Source organism: Bufo bufo, chromosome 4, assembly GCF_905171765.1.
Source record: "Bufo bufo chromosome 4, aBufBuf1.1, whole genome shotgun sequence".
Taxonomy (NCBI): Eukaryota; Metazoa; Chordata; class Amphibia; order Anura; family Bufonidae; genus Bufo; species Bufo bufo.
The window spans coordinates 592,924,706-592,945,208 of record NC_053392.1 but is presented as its reverse complement, the minus strand read 5'-3'; positions in this window follow the sequence as shown (position 1 = coordinate 592,945,208).

Sequence of the window (20,503 nt, the reverse complement as noted above, 5' to 3'; positions counted from 1 at the left end):
CAAGAGTGTGCAAAGCAGTAATCAAAGCAAAAGGTGGCTACTTTGAAGAACCTAGAATATGACATATTTTCAGTTGTTTCACACTTGTTTGTTATGTATATAATTCCACATGTGTTAATTCATAGTTTTGATGCCTTCAGTGTGAATCTACAATTTTCATAGTCATGAAAATAAAGAAATTTCTTTGACTGAGAAGGTGTGTCCAAACTTTTGGTCTGTACTGTATATTAAAGCCAAAAACAAAAGAAGAATCAAAAATTTAGACGAGGGTTTAAATAGATTTATCTGGAATTTCCCACCCGATAAAAATGTTTTTTTTCTGCTGAGCAGGCGTGTAATAATAGCTGTTCCTGTAATATCTTACACAATGAGCTGTGTGGTGGCTTCTTATAAACATGCTTATTTTCAAAATCATTACCACAAAAAAATTGAAAAAAATCATATTTAAGCACATTTCCCATTAATTTGTCATCTACTTCTGCAAAGCCTTCTCTATTGCTCTCGATTTAGAAAAACAATTGCCTGTAAATGGAACCATTCTAAATGGAAAAGACTGGCTCATTTTTTATGTCCTTAACTTACCGTATATTACAGACGACAAGGGCTCATCAACATGGAAATTTTTCAGGCTGAATTTAGGGCATATTCCTTGCCAAAAAGCCACCCTTTCTTTCCGAGCAGACACCTGCCGGCTTTTTGGTGAGGAATCTGTGCAAACACAAGTTTGGGCCTGTGTGGACTCACTTTTGACCTGGAAAAAGATCTTTTTTAAAAGTGTGCACATCTAACAGCTCACAGTCAGGAGGCCCTGAGTGCCAATGGGTGCTCTGTCCAATCATTGCGCTCTGTCCGATCATTGTGAAAACAGTGCAGCGGTGCAGAGACACTCTCCTCTTTCCCTATCTGCCACAGCTCTGTATGCACAGTAATGAGCAGCAGTATGGTATCTGCCACGTCTCTGGATGGATAGTCAGTAGGCGTGAGACACAACCCAAGGCACAGTTAAAGTATTGATCTTTTATTGACAACGCGTTTCAGGGTGCATGGCCCCTTTCTCAAGTCTGCAGTGTGTGAGCTTCACCGCGGAGAGGCACTGTTGGGAACAGCAGCTGGATCCAACCGCTGTTTCCAGCAGTGCCTCTCCGCGATCAAGCTCACACACTGCAGACTTGAGAAAGGGGCCATGCACCCTGAAGCGCGTCTTCAATAAAAGATCAATACTTCATCTGTGCCTTGGGTTGTGTCTCACGCCTACTGACTATCCATCCAGAGATGTGGCAGATACCATACTGCTGCTCATTCCTGTGCAATTCTTCTCTTTACACCTGTCCTTTCATCTGTACATACTTACCCTATGAGCGCCTTCTCCTCTCTCTCGTTCTCTACAGCTCTGTATGATTAGTGCAGTCTAGGACTGGAGGCTGAACATGGCATGCAGACCATGGTCCCATTGAGACAGGACACCACAAGACTCAGCTCTGGAGCCCAAGGAGGTGGGACCTCCAGACCATTCAACAGGAGGAGATTTCTGAAATCCTATCCCAAGTCAACCTTTACGGGGAATTTTTACAAACACCACCTTCTGAATTTAAGGCACCTAGAGCGAGAATCCCGACGTTTGCTCAATTATGAACTGCACAGCGTGACGATAGCCGAATATTTGAAGGTGAAACGCATCCCGTGAGGGTTACGAATACGCACTAGATCAACATTCTTCAAGTAAAACCGTGAATTCTGCGAGAAATTTGAGCAGATACTCAATAAGTGCTCTTTCATACCTACACAATGCCATCAGCACAACTAAAACAGAAATCAATACAATTGAAGAACAATTAACAGCAATCATAACGACAGAGGACTACAATCAACTTAAAGAAAAAATAACTGCGTCCTTGGCACAGCAACGCAAAGAGGTGGAGGCAACGAAGAGGAGTAAATTTCTCAGGGATACTGAAGACTACAGACAGAATAGATGTCACCAACAACCGATCAAACTACGCCAACAAACGGTCATCATCCAGAGATTCAGCACAATCGGGCTCGAGTGGTGATACCCACTTCCAGCACAGACCCGACGACCAACAACGACGATTTCGGGGCAGAAGAGGCCAAAGAGGCGTCAATACCACGACGCGAGGAAATTCCGGTATTACTGCAATATCTCAGGTCTCAGGTACAATGTCCACGAATACCTTTTTAGTAACATGGGATGTGGTAAGTCTATACACATCCATCCAACACTCGAAAGGCTTAAATGCAGCTCGTAAGTTACTCTCTTCACAGGACATACAACCCAGTCTGGTTGACTTTTATATGGATCTGCTTGAGCTTGTTCTTTTGAATAATTTTTTTCCTTTTTCAGGACAACTACTACTTACAGCAGCAGGGTACCGCTATGGGGTCCAATGTGGCGCCTCCCTATGCAAATTCCTACATGGCAGATTTTGAAGAAACTTATGTCTACCCACACTCACATTTCCGTACACAGGGAATAACATGGAAGCGTTATATTGATGACATTTTCTGCATATGGGAGGGCACATTGGACTCCTTGCTCGAATTTCACACATTCCTCAATTCCATTTACCCAGAACTGCAATTTACCATCCACTATCACTCTGATTCAATTAATTTCCTAGATACTATGGTCACTAAACTATCAACCGGTGCCCTTACTACGGATCTGTACAGAAAACCAACAGATCGCAATAACCTGTTGCACTTCTCTAGTTTTCATTCCTCAAACACCAAAAAGTCACTTCCGCATTCCCAATTTGAATGTATACGCCGTATAGTCAAAACAGCCCCTCTTCAACAAACTAGAATAAATGAAATGAAACAGCGATTCCTAGCGCAAGTCTATCCACAACACCTTCTCCATGAAACAGATAGATCCAGATCAGACAAACGTACAGGAGTAACTAATAGGATACCCTTTGTTCATACCTTCCACCCGAGTGCCAATAAGATAATCAATAGTATTAGGAACCATTGGCCCATTCTACAAAAGGCCTACCCAGACATTGCAGAGTTTAAAAATCCTATACTGTCCTGTACACGCCGCCCTAAGAATCTTCGAGACCTAATTGTGAAGGCTGACATAGGCCACTCCAAGACTTTCCTGAGACAGACCTTTATGCACAAACAACAGACAGGAACATTTCCCTGCGTACACTGCCTTCAGTGCTCGAATGTATTAAAAGGACCCCAATTCTATCATCCCCAGTCAGGTAAAAGCTTCCCTATTCGTGGCTTTTTCACGTGTGACACCAATTTCGTGGTATACCTATTAAAATGTCCTTGTGGTAAGGTATACGTGGGAGAGACAACTCAAAAGATACGTGATCATGTATGTCAACACAAATTGACTATCAGACGGAAAAATCCCAGTACTCCCAGTACCAGCACATTTCGAGTCAGCAGGTCATAATCTATCACAATTAAAATATCAAGTGATTGAACAGGTGACACCGAGTAGGAGAGGAGGCGATAGAGTAAAACTGTTAAAGACTAGGGAAGCGTACTGGATTCATAGTCTTGATAGCCTGGAACCTAAGGGACTAAATAGGGAATATGAAATTCACAGCCTCATCTAATTTCTTAATTGAATATAATATAATGAATTGAGAAATATTATCCATTTTCCGGTATCTTAATATCTTCTCTTTCTTACTAACCTGTGTCACTCCTGTCATTGTCTCTCATACAACCCATCACTCTATATCCATAGACCCTCTTAATGTACCATATACATGACAGGTCCTTTTGGAGTTTATGTACTTTTATACTGTAGATTAATGTATGCATGTAGATACATGTATATGTTTATGTATGTGTATATATACATGTGTAGGCGTAATTTCCATCACCATCTTATTTATCATGGTATAGTAAGGACCAGCACTCGCTTCAGTAATAATTTCAAATAGATTTAATGGTCACATACAAATGATAAGTGACGCGTGCGTTTCGGCTACTGTGAGCCTTTGTCAAAACATGTTTTGACAAAGGCTCACAGTAGCCGAAACGCACGCGTCACTTATCATTTGTATGTGACCATTAAATCTATTTGAAATTATTACTGAAGCGAGTGCTGGTCCTTACTATACCATTATCTGTGGATCTTCCTCCCGGGACGCGCGCACCGCACCGCTGAAAGCAGAAGTGCCGCTTGTATCTTCTCTTATTTATCATGTCATTTTCTTCTAGATGAATTAATAATACTGCCCTTCACACTCTGGGGCCATCCATAGTATCCTTTTTTTCATAATGGTATGTTATATGTTTTATGTCATATGTCTTATGTCCGTATGTCCTATTCTTCTCTTTTATCCTTTTCCTTTCTTGTTCATATCCTGTCTACAACATCTATACATCCGATTTGCTATTATTCTCTACCCCTTATTTCCCTCCGCTCCTGCTCTGTTCAAAGCGCTAGGACCGGGGAGCGCTCTAGATACCGCTCACAACCAAAGCGAGGCTTGATACGCATCGGCGTACTCTGCGCATGCGCAACACCCCCTGACACCGGACGCGCTCCCTTGAATAAGGGCACGCGTCCTTCCTCATTCAGGCGCTTTCCAGTCTTACCCTGACGCCAGCATCCTGGACATCCATTCTAACAAGCGGCATAAGGTAGGAAATACTTCCACCCTTTATAGACAACTATGGATACCGGCTATATACCCTCTTATATATAAGTCCAGGTGGCTGGTGATCTCAACTAGGTCTTCCCTGTACACTATGCTACATACTACTAACAGCTAAGCTGCATACTAATCTACTTATCCCTCATCCCCCTTTTTATGCCTACCCATGGATCCTGTCCTGCTTATTCCATATATCTATGCTCCATTAATATGGAGATATTGACCTTTAGCTCAGCCGGTGACTGAATTACAATATAATGATAATGGTAATGTTTGGATATGATTATGCTCCTGTAATGTTGCTGATATTCACGGATTATTCATGTGCCTTATGGACTTCCTTTCATCTGGACAGTATGTCCCTTAACATGATTCCAGCGGAGGTATCTCCACTATGGGACCCGATCGAAATGCCTGGATCTAGGATTTATGTCTGATTATTGATTGACATGCGGATTTGATAACAGAACCTCCTGGATCCCATTTATTATGTATCATGCTTCTCTGTTTTTTCCTTTTTTTCTATTTTTTTCATTTTCTCATTTTCTTCATTTGCCATGGTATATTTAAAAAATATCTGTATGTAATATTTGATTATTGTTTTTTTCTTTTGCTGTAGTCTGATGAAGGCCAATGTGTGGCCGAAACGTCACATTGTACACAGCCGCAATACCAATTAAAAAATCCTTTTCTTGCAACTCAATTGCTGGAGTTTCTATATTTATTATAAGACGGGGTGGGAACCCGACTTCCAGCGGCAAACGGACGGCAGAGTGCCACTAAGTTTTGCTTATAAACCACCAGACCACCAGGTTCGGATCCGCAAAAAACGGATGCAACCCGTGTGCCTTCCGCAATTTGTGGAACGGAACAGGAGGCCCATTATAGAAATGCCTATTCTTTTCCGCAAAATGGACAAGAATAGGACAGGACTCATATTGTTTGCGGGGCAACGGAACAGAGCAACGGATGCGGACAGCACACAGAGTGCTGTCCGCATGTTTTGCGGACCCATTGAAATGAATGGTTCCATATACGGACCGTATGCGGAACGCAGAAACGGCCCGTATACGGAACGCAGAAACGGCCCGTATACGGAACGCAGAAACGGCCCGTATACGGAACGCAAAATAGGTTCGTGTGAACGAGCCCTAAGGAAGATTGTTTAAACTATCTAGGAGACAGTTTCTGGCCTATGGTTATCTGTGCAGCTGTGAGCAATGGCGGATTATAAAAGGGGCAATCGCTGGGGGGCCCAACGCCGGCCTGAACGCCCACATACTGCGGCGGGGCACTGGACCGCATAGTTCCCTGCCAGCCGCCGATCACCACCATAGGTGTCAGGCCTAGGAGGCCTGAGGCCTATGTGGTAATAAAATCCCGGCGCAGGCGTGCGTGATGACATCATTGCGCGCCTGTGCCGGGACGCAGAACAGTGAAGTATGCGCTTGCGGCCTGCCTCACCATCCCGGACACAGGTAAGTATTAGCCAACTTTGGGGGGAAGAGCAAGATGCATTACTGTGGGGGCAAATGATTACATGGGGCAGTGTGGGGGCAAATCACTTAATGGGGGACAGATTATTACATATGGGCAAACCACTTAATGGGGGGCAGTGTGAGGGCAGATTATTACATGGGGAAAATCACTTCATGGGGGGCACCGTGGGGGCAGATTATTACTTGGGGCAAATCACTTCATGGGGGGCAATGTGGGGGGCAGATTATTAGATGGGGCAAATCACTTAATGGGGGCAGTGTAGGGGCAGATTATTACATGGGGCAAATCACTTCATGTGGGCAGTGTGGGGGCAGATTATCACATGGGGCAAATCACTTCATGTGGGCAGTGTGGGGGCAGATTATCACATGGGGCAAATCACTTCATGGGGCAGTGTAGTGGCAGATTATTACATGGGGCAAATCACTTCATGGGGGGCAGTGTGGGGGCAAATTATTACATGGGGAAAATCACTTTATGGAGGGCAGTGTGGGGGCAAATTATTACATGGGGACAAATTACTTCATAGGGGGCACTGTGGGGGGGAAAATTACTTCATGGGGGGCAGTGTGGGGGCAAATTACTCATGGGGGCAGTGTGGGGGAAATTAAATTGGGAGAATTACTATGTGGGGGCAGTGTGGGGGAAATTACTATATGAGGCAGTGTGAGGCGTTGGTATTGGGGAGGCACTGTAGGGGCATTTCTATTACAGGGATATATTAGGGGACATTATTTTTAGAGACACTATACAGGCATTATTACCTGGAACACAATATAGGGTGTTATTATTACTGGGGGCTCTCTCGGGGACATTATACATGCTGTGGACACTATAGGGACCTTTGGGATAATTTATCAAACTGGTGTAAAGTAGAACTGTCTTAGTTGCCCATAGAAACCAATCAGATTCCTCCTTTCATTTTTGACAGCTCCTTTGGAAAATGAAAGGTGGAATCTGATTGGTTGCTATGGGCAACTGACAGTATGTGGTGCTGTATTCCCCTATATGTAGAGCTGGCTCACTACTGTGACCTGCGTCTCATCTTTTCTTCCAAGTCTTTTTTATTATAATCATATCTGTTTTAAATTTGGCAACTAAAATTTTAATTTGTAGATGTCACCTGCAGTCCTATGTAACAGCCCAGATAATAGTGATAACTTTCTGTGTGCAGATAATGTAGTAGATGTTCCCTGCAGTCCTATGTAACAGCCCAGATAATAGTGATAACTTTCTGTGTGTAGATAATGTAGTAGATGTTCCCTGCAGTCCTATGTAGCACCCCACATAACACAATAGTTCACTGTGTTATGTGGGGTGTTACATAGGACTGCAGGGAACATCTATGACATCTGTACTCAGAGAGTTATGAGATGGTGGGGGTCCGACTCCTGGCACCCCCGCCTATCAGCTTTTTGAGGAGACCGCGATGTCCCAGTGAGCGCCGCAGCCTCTTTGCTCCTTACCAAGCACAGCGCTGTCCATTTGATAGCACCGCGCTTGGTACTGCAGCTCAGCCCCAATCACTCAGATGGGACAGAGCTGCACCTACAGTAGACCATGTGAACGATGAATGTGATGTCATATGGCCTAGGAAGAGACACTGGCGCTCACGAAGCACCGCAGCCTCATACAAAAAATAAATTAAACTAATATGGAGGGAGGGGCCCTAGTTGGGTAGAGAGCCCCGGGCCTATCATGCACTGTGAGACCTGTAACATCATCCGGTCCATCACCAGTAGGACCTGTCCTGAATTGTCTGCATTTAACTCCTTCAGTAAAGAAACCATTCTGCTGCACAACTATCTTCTCATCATTGCTTCCTGCGCTACATTTACACCACAAGGTGTTGGCATCACGACAGGGACCTGCCTTGCACCTCTAAACCTTCACCACCAAGGACATCTCAACCGTCACCAGACAGGAGAATTCCAAGAACCAGAGTGTGTCCTAAAGGGAACAAACAACCAGTGCGACCTTCTCGTCACTGGCCCAGGGAGCTTCAGAACTGTGAGCACAACTACTACTACACCCATCAGGCCTCCCACATTCACGCGCGCCCCTGTGGCCCGCTGCATTATCACCTATTCGGAACATGACAGTACCAAAGCTGAAAAGGAGGTTGCCAAGCTTAGGCTACTTTCAGAATAGCGTTTTTGCTGGATCCGGCAGGGTTCCTGATAATACTGATAATACAACCGCATGCATCCATTTCCGGTTGTATTATCTTTAACATAGCCAAGACAGATCCGTCAGGAACTCCATTGTAAGTCAATAGGGGACGGATGCGTCTTCTATTGTGTCAGATGTGTCAGAGAAAACGGATCCGTCCCCATTGACTTGCATTGGGGGTCATGACGGATCCGTCTTGCTCCGCAACCCAGGACGGAAAGCAAACTACAACATGTTGCGGTTTGCTCTCCGGTACGGGAACACAACTAAATGGAACTGAATGCATTTTGGAGCGCTCAGTTCTGTTCAGTTATTTTTTGTCCCCATTGACAATGAATGGGGACAAAACTGAGGCGTTTTTTTTTCCGGTATTGAGACCCTATGACGGAACTCAATACCGGATAATATTAACGCTAGTGTGAAAGTAGCCAGATAGCAAGGGTGTAGCTATAAGGCTGGGTTCACACGGGGGTTGCGGGAAAATGTGCGGGTGCGATGCGGGAACACCCGCGATTTTTCTGCGCGAGTGCAAAACATTGTAATGCGTTTTGCACTCGCGTGAGAAAAATCGCGCATGTTTGGTACCCAAACCCGAACTTCTTCACAGAAGTTCGGGCTTGGGATCGGTGTTCTGTAGATTGTATTATTTTCCCTTATAACATGGTTATAAAGTGAAAATAATAGCATTCTGAATACAGAATGCATAGTAAAACAGCGCTGGAGGGGTTAAAAAAAAATATATATTATTTAACTCACCTTAGTCTCCTTTAACTCACCTTAGTCTCCTTTGTTGAATAGGACCTGTGGTGAGCATTAATTACAGGAACAGGACCTTTGATGACGTCACTCCGGTCATCACATGATCCATCACCATGGTAAAAGATCATGTGACGTACCATGTGATGACCGGAGTGACGTCATCAAAGGTCCTGTTCCTGTAATTAATGCTCACCACAGGTCCTATTCAACAAAGGAGACAGAAGGAGATGCCGGGCATTGCGATCAAGTGGACTAAGGTGAGTTGAATTATTTTTTTATTTTTTTAAACCCCTCCAGCGCTGTTTTACTATGCATTCTGTATTCAGAATGCTATTATTTTCCCTTATAACCATGTTATAAGGGAAAATAATAATGATCGGGTCTCCATCCCAATCGTCTCCTAGCAACCGTGCGTTAAAATCGCACCCCATCCGCACTTGCTTGCGGATGCTTGCGATTTTCACGCAACCCCATTCACTTCTATGGGGACTGCGTTGCGTGAAAAACGGAGAATATAGAGCATGCTGCAATTTTCACGCAACGCAGAAGTGATGCGTGAAAATCACCGCTCATGTGAACAGCCCCATTGAAATGAATGGGTCGGTATTCAGTGCGGGTGCAATGCGTTCACCTCACGCATCGCATCCGCGCGGAATACTCGCCCGTGTGAAAGGGGCCTAAGGGGTGCAGAGGTAGGAATCACACAGGGGCCCTTGTGCTACATAAGAAGACACCAGTATTATAGAAAGCACATGGTGGATTGTGGGCCCTGTTACAGATTTTGCGGGCACAGGATCTTCAAGATACAAATCTGTTAAATAGATAGATTATAGATTGATAGATATGAAAAAAAGATTAGATAGATAGATAGATAGATAGATAGATAGATAGATAGATAGATAATTAGATAGAAAGATTATAGATAGATAATTAGATTGTTCTGTATCTTCACACAAGTGACATAGTGAATACATACTGGCCTCGGTCTAGAACTAGATCCTGTCACTGTTTAGCGGGTTACATATAAAGCAGTTTTATTACTAGATTTCCAACAACCCATTAAAAACGAATGAAGTGCCCGTCCTTAATTCTGTCAGTCGGCGGCCGGGGACATCCCCACGGAGGATAATGGAAAGGTGTGCAATTTTTTTTCTGGCCGGATTCATGTTGGAAAGAACATTAGCTACTTTGATTTCCCCATGCAGCGGAATAAAAGACTTCATTATGTTTCTTGCCTCGCTATTATATAATACTCTGGAAGAGGTGTGATTGACATGATCAAGCTGACAGCAAGGAAATGCTCCGAAAATGATTTTTGCATGTTACTGCCTCTGAGTACGAGCGGAACGTCTCCCTCCGAAATATCTTAAAGGTTATTATTAACATTATGCACAGAATAGTTAAGGTGTATTTAAAGGGATATTCCAGTTTCAGCAAATAAAGCTATAATGAAAAGTTATACAGTTTACCAATATGTTTTCTGTGGCAATGACTCAAACTTTTCAAGATCTCTGCTTGCTGTCATTCAACAGGAATCATCATTGTTACTTACAAAGGGTTAAAAACCTGTCCTGGTCATGTGATGGACACCCAGGGGCCCAGCTCCTCACAGTACGGATTTCAGAGCTGTCTCTTGTAACCTGTGTATCCATCACGTGAACAGTACTGATTTTTATTCACTGCAAGCACCAGTGAAAGTTCCTATTGGATGACAGCAAGCAGAGATCTTGAAAACCATGAGAAATTGATACAAGAAGTGTATTGGCAAATTTTGTAATTTTATTTGTAAAAGCTAAAATACCTCTTTAAATACATATTATTATTATTACAAATTTAAAAAGTATCAAACCTGCAGTATGACTTGTGAACACCAGGTGGTGACGCATAGATCTCACATTAATAAGTGTAATGTTAGGTCCGACAAAGCCACCTGCAGTGCACTAAGGAGACCCTATGCACCACCTTATGTCAATGTATAAAATCCCCAAATTCTGTGTTTTGGCCCACATAGGTATGCAAATAGGTGCAGTATCTCCCAGGGAAAGAGAGCCATCTCGCTAGCGCCACCTTTTGGAAGTGGCAGCCTATGAATCAAAATCTAACTTTTTGACAGGCCTTGGGACATGACAAGGGAATATAGCTAGACCAGATAACTATCCATAGACAGCTGTTTCATAGTTCTAGACCCTCATCAGTACGGAGTAGGATTCTGGATGACTCATAGGGAGCCACTTCCAAAAGGTGCTGCTAGTGAGGTGGTTCTCTTTCCATGTGAGAAACCTCTTTGCATATTTTTTCCCATGGAGCATTGTCGATAAGTCTCCATACACAGCTAGTCTCTTTAAGGACAGCCAGCACCCTGCCAAAGCTGCATCCAAGGCATCACACTCAGCCAGCTAGATTCCTACTCATTACTAATGAGGGGCAAGTACCCCATGGATATTTGGCTTCTCCTACGATAGACCGCGACCTAGTGCACGTTTTTTGTTGCACGGGGTGAGAAAGCACGACTTTGGGCTTTAAAAAAAAAAAGGATATTTGGCTTCTTCAATTTTCCTTGTCATGTCCCAAGGCTTGATAAAAAGTTGGACTTTGACTCATAGGAAGCCACTTCCAAAAGGTGGCGCTAGCAGGAGGGTTCTTTCTCCTTGGGAGATATCTCTTTGCATATTGTTTTCCCATGGAGCATTGCCAATAAGTCTCCATACAGGGCTGGTCTCTTTAAGGACAGCCAGCACCCTGCCTAAGCTGGCTCAAATAGTTCAAAGCTTAGGTTATCCAAGACAGATGACCACTTTTTGCTAAATCCTTGGCATAATTATAACCATAATTCCAAATTCTACCATAACTCCAATAATGTTAGTTGTGTTTTGGTCAGTTAGGGTTAATTGGAATGTATCATGACAAATTACAAATTATTAAAATCAAGTTTTTGCTATAAACAATATTTGGGGTTCTTGAAAAATTGTTTTTACTTATTCATTCACTTGTCAGCTTTACTGTGTAGACAGAGACTGGATTAGCGGAGTCATTTCATTTTCATTAGTGGCTGAATGAGTAAAGAACAGCTCTGTTGTTCTGCTGAAGGCCTAGATAAATCAGGATAGTAATACAATATACAGAATACACAGATAAGGCTCAGTACGCAGCTCCTCTGTCACCCCCTGGTCTCTGGGGGAGGGGCTATACAAACATTTTCTTTTATAGTCTATGGACAGTTTTCTGTACTTTCTGCTATGTCTGAAAGTATCGTATATATTGGTCAAGCCTCCGCAAGTGGAAACATAATAGATCAGATTTTCTTTTTCTTTCTTGGATAAACCAAAACGAAGATCACACATGGAGATTATTTATATTTTCCACGGGTTTAAGCAACTTGGAAAATGTGATTAATTCACTAAACACGAAATACTTTAAGAATTATAAGTAGCAAACATTACATAATATCCCAGAATCGAATAGCCCGGTGGTCAGGCTCAAGCAAGCGTTACGGTGTTGTGTATTTTACAATGGGTTTTGGTTTTCGCGGAAGTGGTGGTGGCCACATGTTCAGTTGAGGAAATTAATATGAAACAGTATATGTTCTTTGAGATCTGGGTCACCCCTTGGGTACTTACAGGAAAAAAATATATTTTGGTTTAAAAGCTACAGCTAAATTCTGGAAGTTGTTGGTTAACCTTCCAGGGCTTGTTTGAGGTTTGTGATATTTAAGAGTAAGCAAAGTTGACCAGAAAATATGCACCTATGGGCGTAGGTATAGGTGGTGGAAATGTAGCAGCTGCTCCTGGGCCCTGGTGCCTGAGGGAGCCTGGAAGCCCTTGTGATAAATCAGAGGACACCACACATATTGCAGGTGGGTTCCAGGCTATAGATATATTGTGCACTGGGGTCCAATAAGATCACATAATGTGTTTGCAATTTAATGACTAATGCAAGTTGGAAACAAGTTGCTACTAGAGTCATCTAGACAGCAGAGGTGGCATCTTTGCGGTTTTAGGCCATCAAGGGCTTCCTGACCTACTGGTTGCTCCCGGCTTGCTTCTGCACTACAAATGTTCCTAAATGTAAATACAGTTATTGCCACATAGATTAGGGGTTGCAGTTTCTAAATAATGCACAGCTTGGCAGTTACAGTCTCTAATGGGTACATAGGTTGGTGGTTACAGTCTCTAATGTGTACATACACAACTTGGTGGCTACAGTATCTGTGGGAACAGCTTAGTGGTTGCAGTCTCTAATGGGTACACAGTTTGGTGAATACAGTCTCTAATGGGTACACAGCTTGGTGGTTACAGTCTCTGTAGGTACACAGCTTGTTGGTTACAGTCTGTCTGGATACACAGCTTGGTGGTTACAAATATTGGCACATAGATTGGGGTTGCAGTCTCTAATAAATACATAACTTGGCAGTTACAGTCTCTAATGGGTACACATTTTTGTGGTAACTCTCTCTAATGGGTACATAGCTTGGTGGTTACAGTCTGTAATGGGTACACAGCTTGGAGATTACAGTCTCTAATAGGTAGTGAATATAAATTACAGCAAAAGTTTTCTTGATAAATTTAGATTTCTTTTATTTTTCATAAATATAAGTCATGCTGCAGTGCGTGAACGTTTTCGGCTCACAGGCCTTCATCAGACACTGTGCCGCAGTTAGGAAGTTTAGAAAACCGATGTGGTAGTACACCAAAAGGAAAGTGGCACTGTATCGTGCCTGTAGAGAAGTGGTGTGTCTCTAATAGGTACATAGCTTGGTGGTTACAGTCTCTGTGGGTACACAGCTTGGTGGTTACAGTCTTTCTGGGTACACAGCTTGGTGGTTGCAGTCTTTCTGAGTACACAGCTTGGTGGTTACAGTCTCTGGATACACAGCTTGGTGGTTACAGTCTCTGAGGGTAGTCTCAAATAATACGCCGCCCAAAAATTAAAATATCACTGCCACATCTGTCCAGAGCTTCACTGTACTCAATATAACACAGACTCGCAGGTAGCAGTTCTCCTCAACTTTCAGTGAGCGAAATTATTCCCACTCTCTGTTCCATGGGTATCACTCACCTTCATTATTTGTTTTATTATCATGCAGATTTCAATATACAGCGCTTAAAGGGGTTTTCCAACACTTTTTAACTGATGGCCTATCCTCTGGCCATAGCTTTTATCTGTTCTGTTATGTAATTTATTTATTTTTGTCTGGGCGAAAGCTGCTATTTATGCCAAAATCCTGCTGGATCCCCATCGGATTCCATTATAGCCGGATACTGTGAACTCTGGTAGGCTGTTCCTCTGCCGGAACAGACTAGCGGAGTTCACAACGCATATGTGAATGTAGCTTTAATAAATACAGGTGGAACATCAGGAAAAATAATGAGATTAAGTCAAGGAGTGTTCAGACATAGTTGGTGCGAATGTAGCTGGGAAGATATGTAAACACAGAGAGACAATGGTGGCGCAACATTTCTTTGATATGAAACATCATGTATACGAATTAAAATAGAAGGTATCATAGCATGGTGAGGTGAGGGAGAATTAATTACCGTAGATAATAGGAAACCATTATTAAAAAAGGGAGGTGTATGCAGAGTGCTGCCCCTCAGGGAAGTAGTCCCGGTGTGTAGGATCCGAGTGGTATACTGTGGCCCAATGTTTGTGTCACGGTGCCCCTACCTTCAGGCTGTCACTTCCTGGGGGTCAGTCTCCATTGTAGAGACTGAGTTGAAGAATAAAGTGAAGTCCAGACTGGGGAACGCTTCAATTGTGTTTACTTGAATAACTTGAACTTGACAATACAATCTGTTTCAAAGGGTTTAGTGCAATTCTCCTTTACTTGGTTCCAGCAGGATGCAGAATGGTGGCAGACCTTCTAAATGCTGTTCTCTCTACTGTGCTAATCTCAGGCAGGCTTTAGGCTGGTAACTAGAGATGAGCGAATTTCTCAAAAATTCCATTCGGCCGGTTCGGCGAATTTTCCGAAAAGATTCAAATCTATCCGAATTTATTTGCAGCAAATCACGTTAAAAAACAGCTATTTCCTGGTTGCAGAGAGCCTGTATAGTGGTGTAAAACACTGTGCCTTGCAGTAACACGCATAGCGAGTCTGTTGTGGTAGTGAAACAATACTTTGAGTCAGTATGACACGCACAGGACAGGCGTCGCTCTTAGAATCACTGCACACTTCACTTATTTGGGCAGTTATGGGGCCAAAACTGACCAAATAACTCAAGTGTGAACTCAGCCTTACAGGTCGATGTTAGTGCCAGGTATAAAGAACCGTGGAACGGCCCAAGATCCTACTGTAGCATGAAAGAGCGCACTCCTTTTACACCGTCATTAGCTGATTCCACATAGATGTCTACAGAACCTGTTCTAATAAACGCTTATACAAGTAGAGCCCCCCTACAGAGTGGAGAGGGTGTCAGCAGTAAGTTTGGGTTGACGTCACTGATTATTTTGCATTTCCTCTGATCCGTCAGAACAATAAGCCCCCAAAAAAAGGATCCTGTCTGTTGAGCATCCACCTTTACTCCGTCAGCATTTGGTCAGTAATCCATCAGTATTGCTAAAGCCAAAAAATAACAGATGTGGATCCAAAACAGAGATGACACGTGAATGGAATATTTGCATGTCTTCTTTGTTTTGTACCCACTCCTGCTTTTGGCTACCAAATCATGAGCCAATTCTGATGGGACCATACAGCCCTCACAGCTGCTACACAGACAGGATCCATTGTGCGTCTCTTTTTCCTTCCTTCTGACAGATCAGAAGAAGAATCAAATAAATGATGATGTCAACCAGGCCAAAAAGGCAAAATAGTGGCCCAGTCACAGAGTGGCAAGGGGACATAGTGTGGAGGTGGCAGCAGCAGCAGCATGAGGAGACCACAGAGTGGCCCAGAGACAGAGTTGTGAGTTGACAGCAGCATGAGAAGACCACAGAGTGGCAAGTAGCAGCATGAGGAGGCCACATAGTGGCACAATGACAGAGTCTTGATTTAGCAGCAGCATGAGGAGACCACAGAGTGGCAAGGTGACATAATGTGGAGGTTGCAGCAGCAGCAGCATAAGGAGGCCACAGAGTGACCCTGTGACATAGTGTTGATTTAGCAGCAGCATGAGGAGACCACAGAGTGGCAATGTGACATAGTGTGGAGGTGGCAGCAGCAGCTGGAGGAGGCCACAGAGTGGCACACTGACAGAGTGTGGAGGTGGCAGAAACATGAGGAGACCACAGAGTGGCCCAGAGACAGAGTTGTCAGTTGGCAGCAGCATGAGGAGACCACAGAGTGGCAAGGTGACATATAGTGGAGGTGGGAGCAGCAGCATCATTAGGAGGCCACAGAGCGACCCAGTGACATAGTCTTGATTTAGCAGCAGCATAAGGAGACCACAGAGTGGCAAGGTAACATAGTTTGGAGGTGGCATCAGCAGCATGAGGAGGCCACAGAGTGGCCCAGTGACATAGTGTTGAGTTATAAGCGGCATGAGGAGGCCACAGAGTGGAAAGGTTACATAGTGCGGAGGTGGCAACAGCAGCAGCATGAGGAGGCCATAGAGTGGCAAGGTGTAATAGTGTGGATGTGGCAGCAGCAGCAGCATGAGGAGGCCACAGAGGGGCAAGGTGACATAGTGTTGAGTTAGCAGCAGCATGAGGAGGCTACAGAGTGGCAAGGTGACATAGTGTGGAGGTGGCAGCTGCAGCAGCATGAGGAGGCCACAGAGGGGCAAGGTGACATCATGTGGAGGGGACAGCAGCATGAGGAGGCCACAGATTGGCACGGTGACATAGTGTTGAGTTAGCAGCAGTATGAGGAGGCCACAGAGTGGCAAGGTGACATAGTGTGGAGGTGGCAGCAGCAGCAGCATGAGGAGGCCACAGAGGGGCAAGGTGACATAGTGTTGAGTTAGCAGCAGCATGAGGAGGCTACAGAGTGGCAAGGTGACATAGTGTGGAGGTGGCAGCTGCAGCAGCATGAGGAGGCCACAGAGGGGCAAGGTGACATCATGTGGAGGGGACAGCAGCATGAGGAGGCCACAGATTGGCACGGTGACATAGTGTTGAGTTAGCAGCAGTATGAGGAGGCCACAGAGTGGCAAGGTGACATAGTGTGGAGGTGGCAGCAGCAGCAGCATGAGGAGGCCACAAAGTGACCCAGTGACATAATGTTGATTTAGCAGCAGCATGAGGAGACCACAGAGTGGCAAGGTGACATAGTGTGGAGGTGGTGGCAGCAGCAGCATGAGAAGGCCTGAGTGGTGAGGTGGAAGCAGCATCAGGAGACCACAGAGTGACCCGGTGACAGAGTGGGGAGGTGGGAGGCAATAACAGTACCCGCTGATGATGGTGGGTATAAGAAGGAGCACTTGGCATCAGATGTGTGGCATCAGACGGATTGCAGCATTAGAATAGTAGCTGAGGCAGGTAGCCAGAAAAAAACTGTCTCTTTTGCCAAGGTTTGGGTGAAGCAGCATGGATGATCTAATCAGATGCATCAGGCATCCACGCCTGATTCATCTTGACAAAAGTCAGTCTCTCTACATTTTGAGTGGACAGGCGAGTTCTCCTTGGGGAAACTATGGCCCCCGCTGCACTAAACAACCACTCTGATGCCACACTACTGGCTGTGCAGGACAGCTTTTCCAGGGCAAACTCGGCCAGTTGCGGCCACAAATCCAATGTGGGGTGGAAGGGTGCTGTTCAAGTATGCCACCACCTACTGGTTCCGGTTCTGCTCCAGGTCTAGCTTCTGCTCCTGGTGAGTAGTTTCTTCACTAGGCGGTTTAAGAAAGCTGCTCATCATCGACTCTAGACTCAAGCTGCTGCTGATGGAGCTGGTAATGCTCCTACCTCCCCTGCCACAGCAGCCATGGCAGTAAAACAAGAGCGCAGAGGGCCCCCCTGGTCATACCTGTGAGAGGATGGACGATGGCGCAGATAAGCAGCGGCCATCTGACTACATAGGATGTCTCTATAGTAATTCAGTTTGTCCACTCTCTCACCGGGTGTAAAAAAGGCCCCTATTTTGGACCGGTAGCGAGGGTCCAACAAGGTGGAGAGCCAGAAGTCATCCCTCTGCCGAATGGTGAAAATTCGGCTATCACTACCCAAGCAAGTGAGCATGCAGAGGGCCATTTGCGCAAGTGACCTGGAGGGACTCCCTGCCTCCATCTCCAATGCATACTGCCACGGTGTGCCTGGGACATCTGCCTCGTCTTCCTCATCTCCCTCTTGCTCCTTCCGGATGCTCCTGCTCCTCCTCTCCTGTCACCTGTGTAGAAAAAAAAAAACATTTCGCTACACATTGCACTCCTCCTCCTCCTCCAGTTTAGCCCCCACAGGGCTCATGTGGCGTGAGATGTAGGCGCCACGTCTCCAGTCCCCTGACCAGCCAGATGTACCAGCATCTGTTCCAGGATATGAAGCAGTGGAATGACGTTGTTCATCCTGTATTCCTGGCGACTGACAAATAACATGGCATCATCAAAGGGCCTGAGCAAACGGCAGGTGTCATGAATGAGCTGCCACTGGCTGACATCAAAGTTACACAGGGGAGTACTCCTGTCCACTTGGATCATCAAGAAATCGTTTATGGCCTTTCTCTGTTCGTATAGTCGGTCCAACATATGGAGGGTGGAATTCCAACCTATGTTGCGGAATGCCGTTCTTCCGCTGCAGCTCAAGGAGGGTGTGCCTTGCAGTGTATGAGTCGCTGAAGTGCATGCAAAGTTTCCTGGCCATTTTTAGGATGTCTTACAGATGGGTGGAAGACTTCAGGAACCGCTTGACAACCAGATTGAACAAGAGCACCATGGCTCAGCCCTCCTTGACGCAGCGCTGACACCATGTTCTTCCCGTTGTCGGTCACCATGGTTCCGATTTTGAGTTGTCGCGGAGAAAGTCAGGATTCGATTTCTTGATGAAGGACACGGAGCAGTTCCTCCCCTGTGTGACTCAGTTCGCCCAGGCAAGCGAGGTGTAGAACAGCGTGACACCGCCGTGCCCTGCACATGTGGTATGCTGGAGGAGCACTGTGAATTGTCCATGCAGTGGAGGCTGAGGACACAGTGGAGGATGAGGAGGCAGAGGCGGACATTGTCGCAGGACCAACGGCGTGAGAACGTGGAGGCGGAAGTGGCGTCACCTGGCCAAGTTGCTGGTTTGGCTGGGCAGGAACCACATTTACCCAGTGGGCTGTAAAGGACATATATTGTCCTTGACCGTAGTTACAGCTCCACACGTCGGCGCTGCCGTGCACTTTGGCACACACCGACAGGCTCAGGGACTGGCCCACCTTCTGTTCTACATATTTGTGCAGGGATGGTACTGCTTTTTTGGCAAAGAAATTACGGTTTGGGACTCCCACCTCGGCTTGGTACAAACCATCAGTTCTCTGAAAGGTGCAGAGTCCACCACTTGGAAAGGGAGGGACTACAGCACCAGCAACTTGGCCAGGAGCACATTCAGCTTCTGTGCATTTGGATGAGTGCACGCATACTGTTGTCTCTTCGGTGATTGATTGCTGATGGAATGACTGACGAGGAGTAGGAGGGCGAGGATCAGGAGCTTTAGGACCGGTAGATGATGGGAAGGACAGACAGCATACTTCGGCTGAGGTGGTGGAGCCTTGACTGCCTGAAATTGAGTGCGTGCCACTGGGTGATGCAGCAGTTGCTACGGCAGGCTGGACCACCACATTGGAGCCATTGGAGGCCATTTTATAGTGACTCTGCATATGTTGACGTAGGGCGGTGGTGCCAACATTGGCACCCTTGCCACGCTTCACCTTCAGCCCGCAGATTCGGTAAATGGCCATGTTCACCTCCTCCGGCGGCCTTAACAAAAAACTGCCACACCGCCGAGTAGGTGATTTTACCCCCAACAGTCCGCACTGACTGACTGCTACCGCCGCGACCTCCGTGAACCCCTGCACCACTACTTTCTAGGCTCAGGTGGTCTACCCTGGACACGTTTGGCTCCTGACCTCCCACTGCTGCCACTGTGCTGACTCCCAGCCACGCTACCAAATTTCTGGCTCCGCCGCTGCCTCACGCGCAAGCTGCCACCCTCTTCTCCTGATGATAATGAAGCCCCTTCGTCACCCAGCTCCCAATTGCGATCGGCTACATCATCATCAAGTACTGACTGCACGTCACTGATGTCCTCCTCAACGGTCTCTGAGCCAAGAGCCTGACCGCTCGCAACACCAGCTCCCACGCCATTCTCCTCATCACTACTTGCCCGCCTACCAGAGGAAGTGGCGGATGTGTACTCCAGATCTTGGCTGGGCAGTAGCTGCTGACTGTCCCCTAGTAGTTCGTCCTTGCTGTATAGTGGAGCCGAGCCCACAGCATATAATACTTCTCTGGCTGAGGGAACAGAAAAGAACAGAGGCGGTTGAGGATAGGTGAGGGCACCGCTGGGTTGGTGGT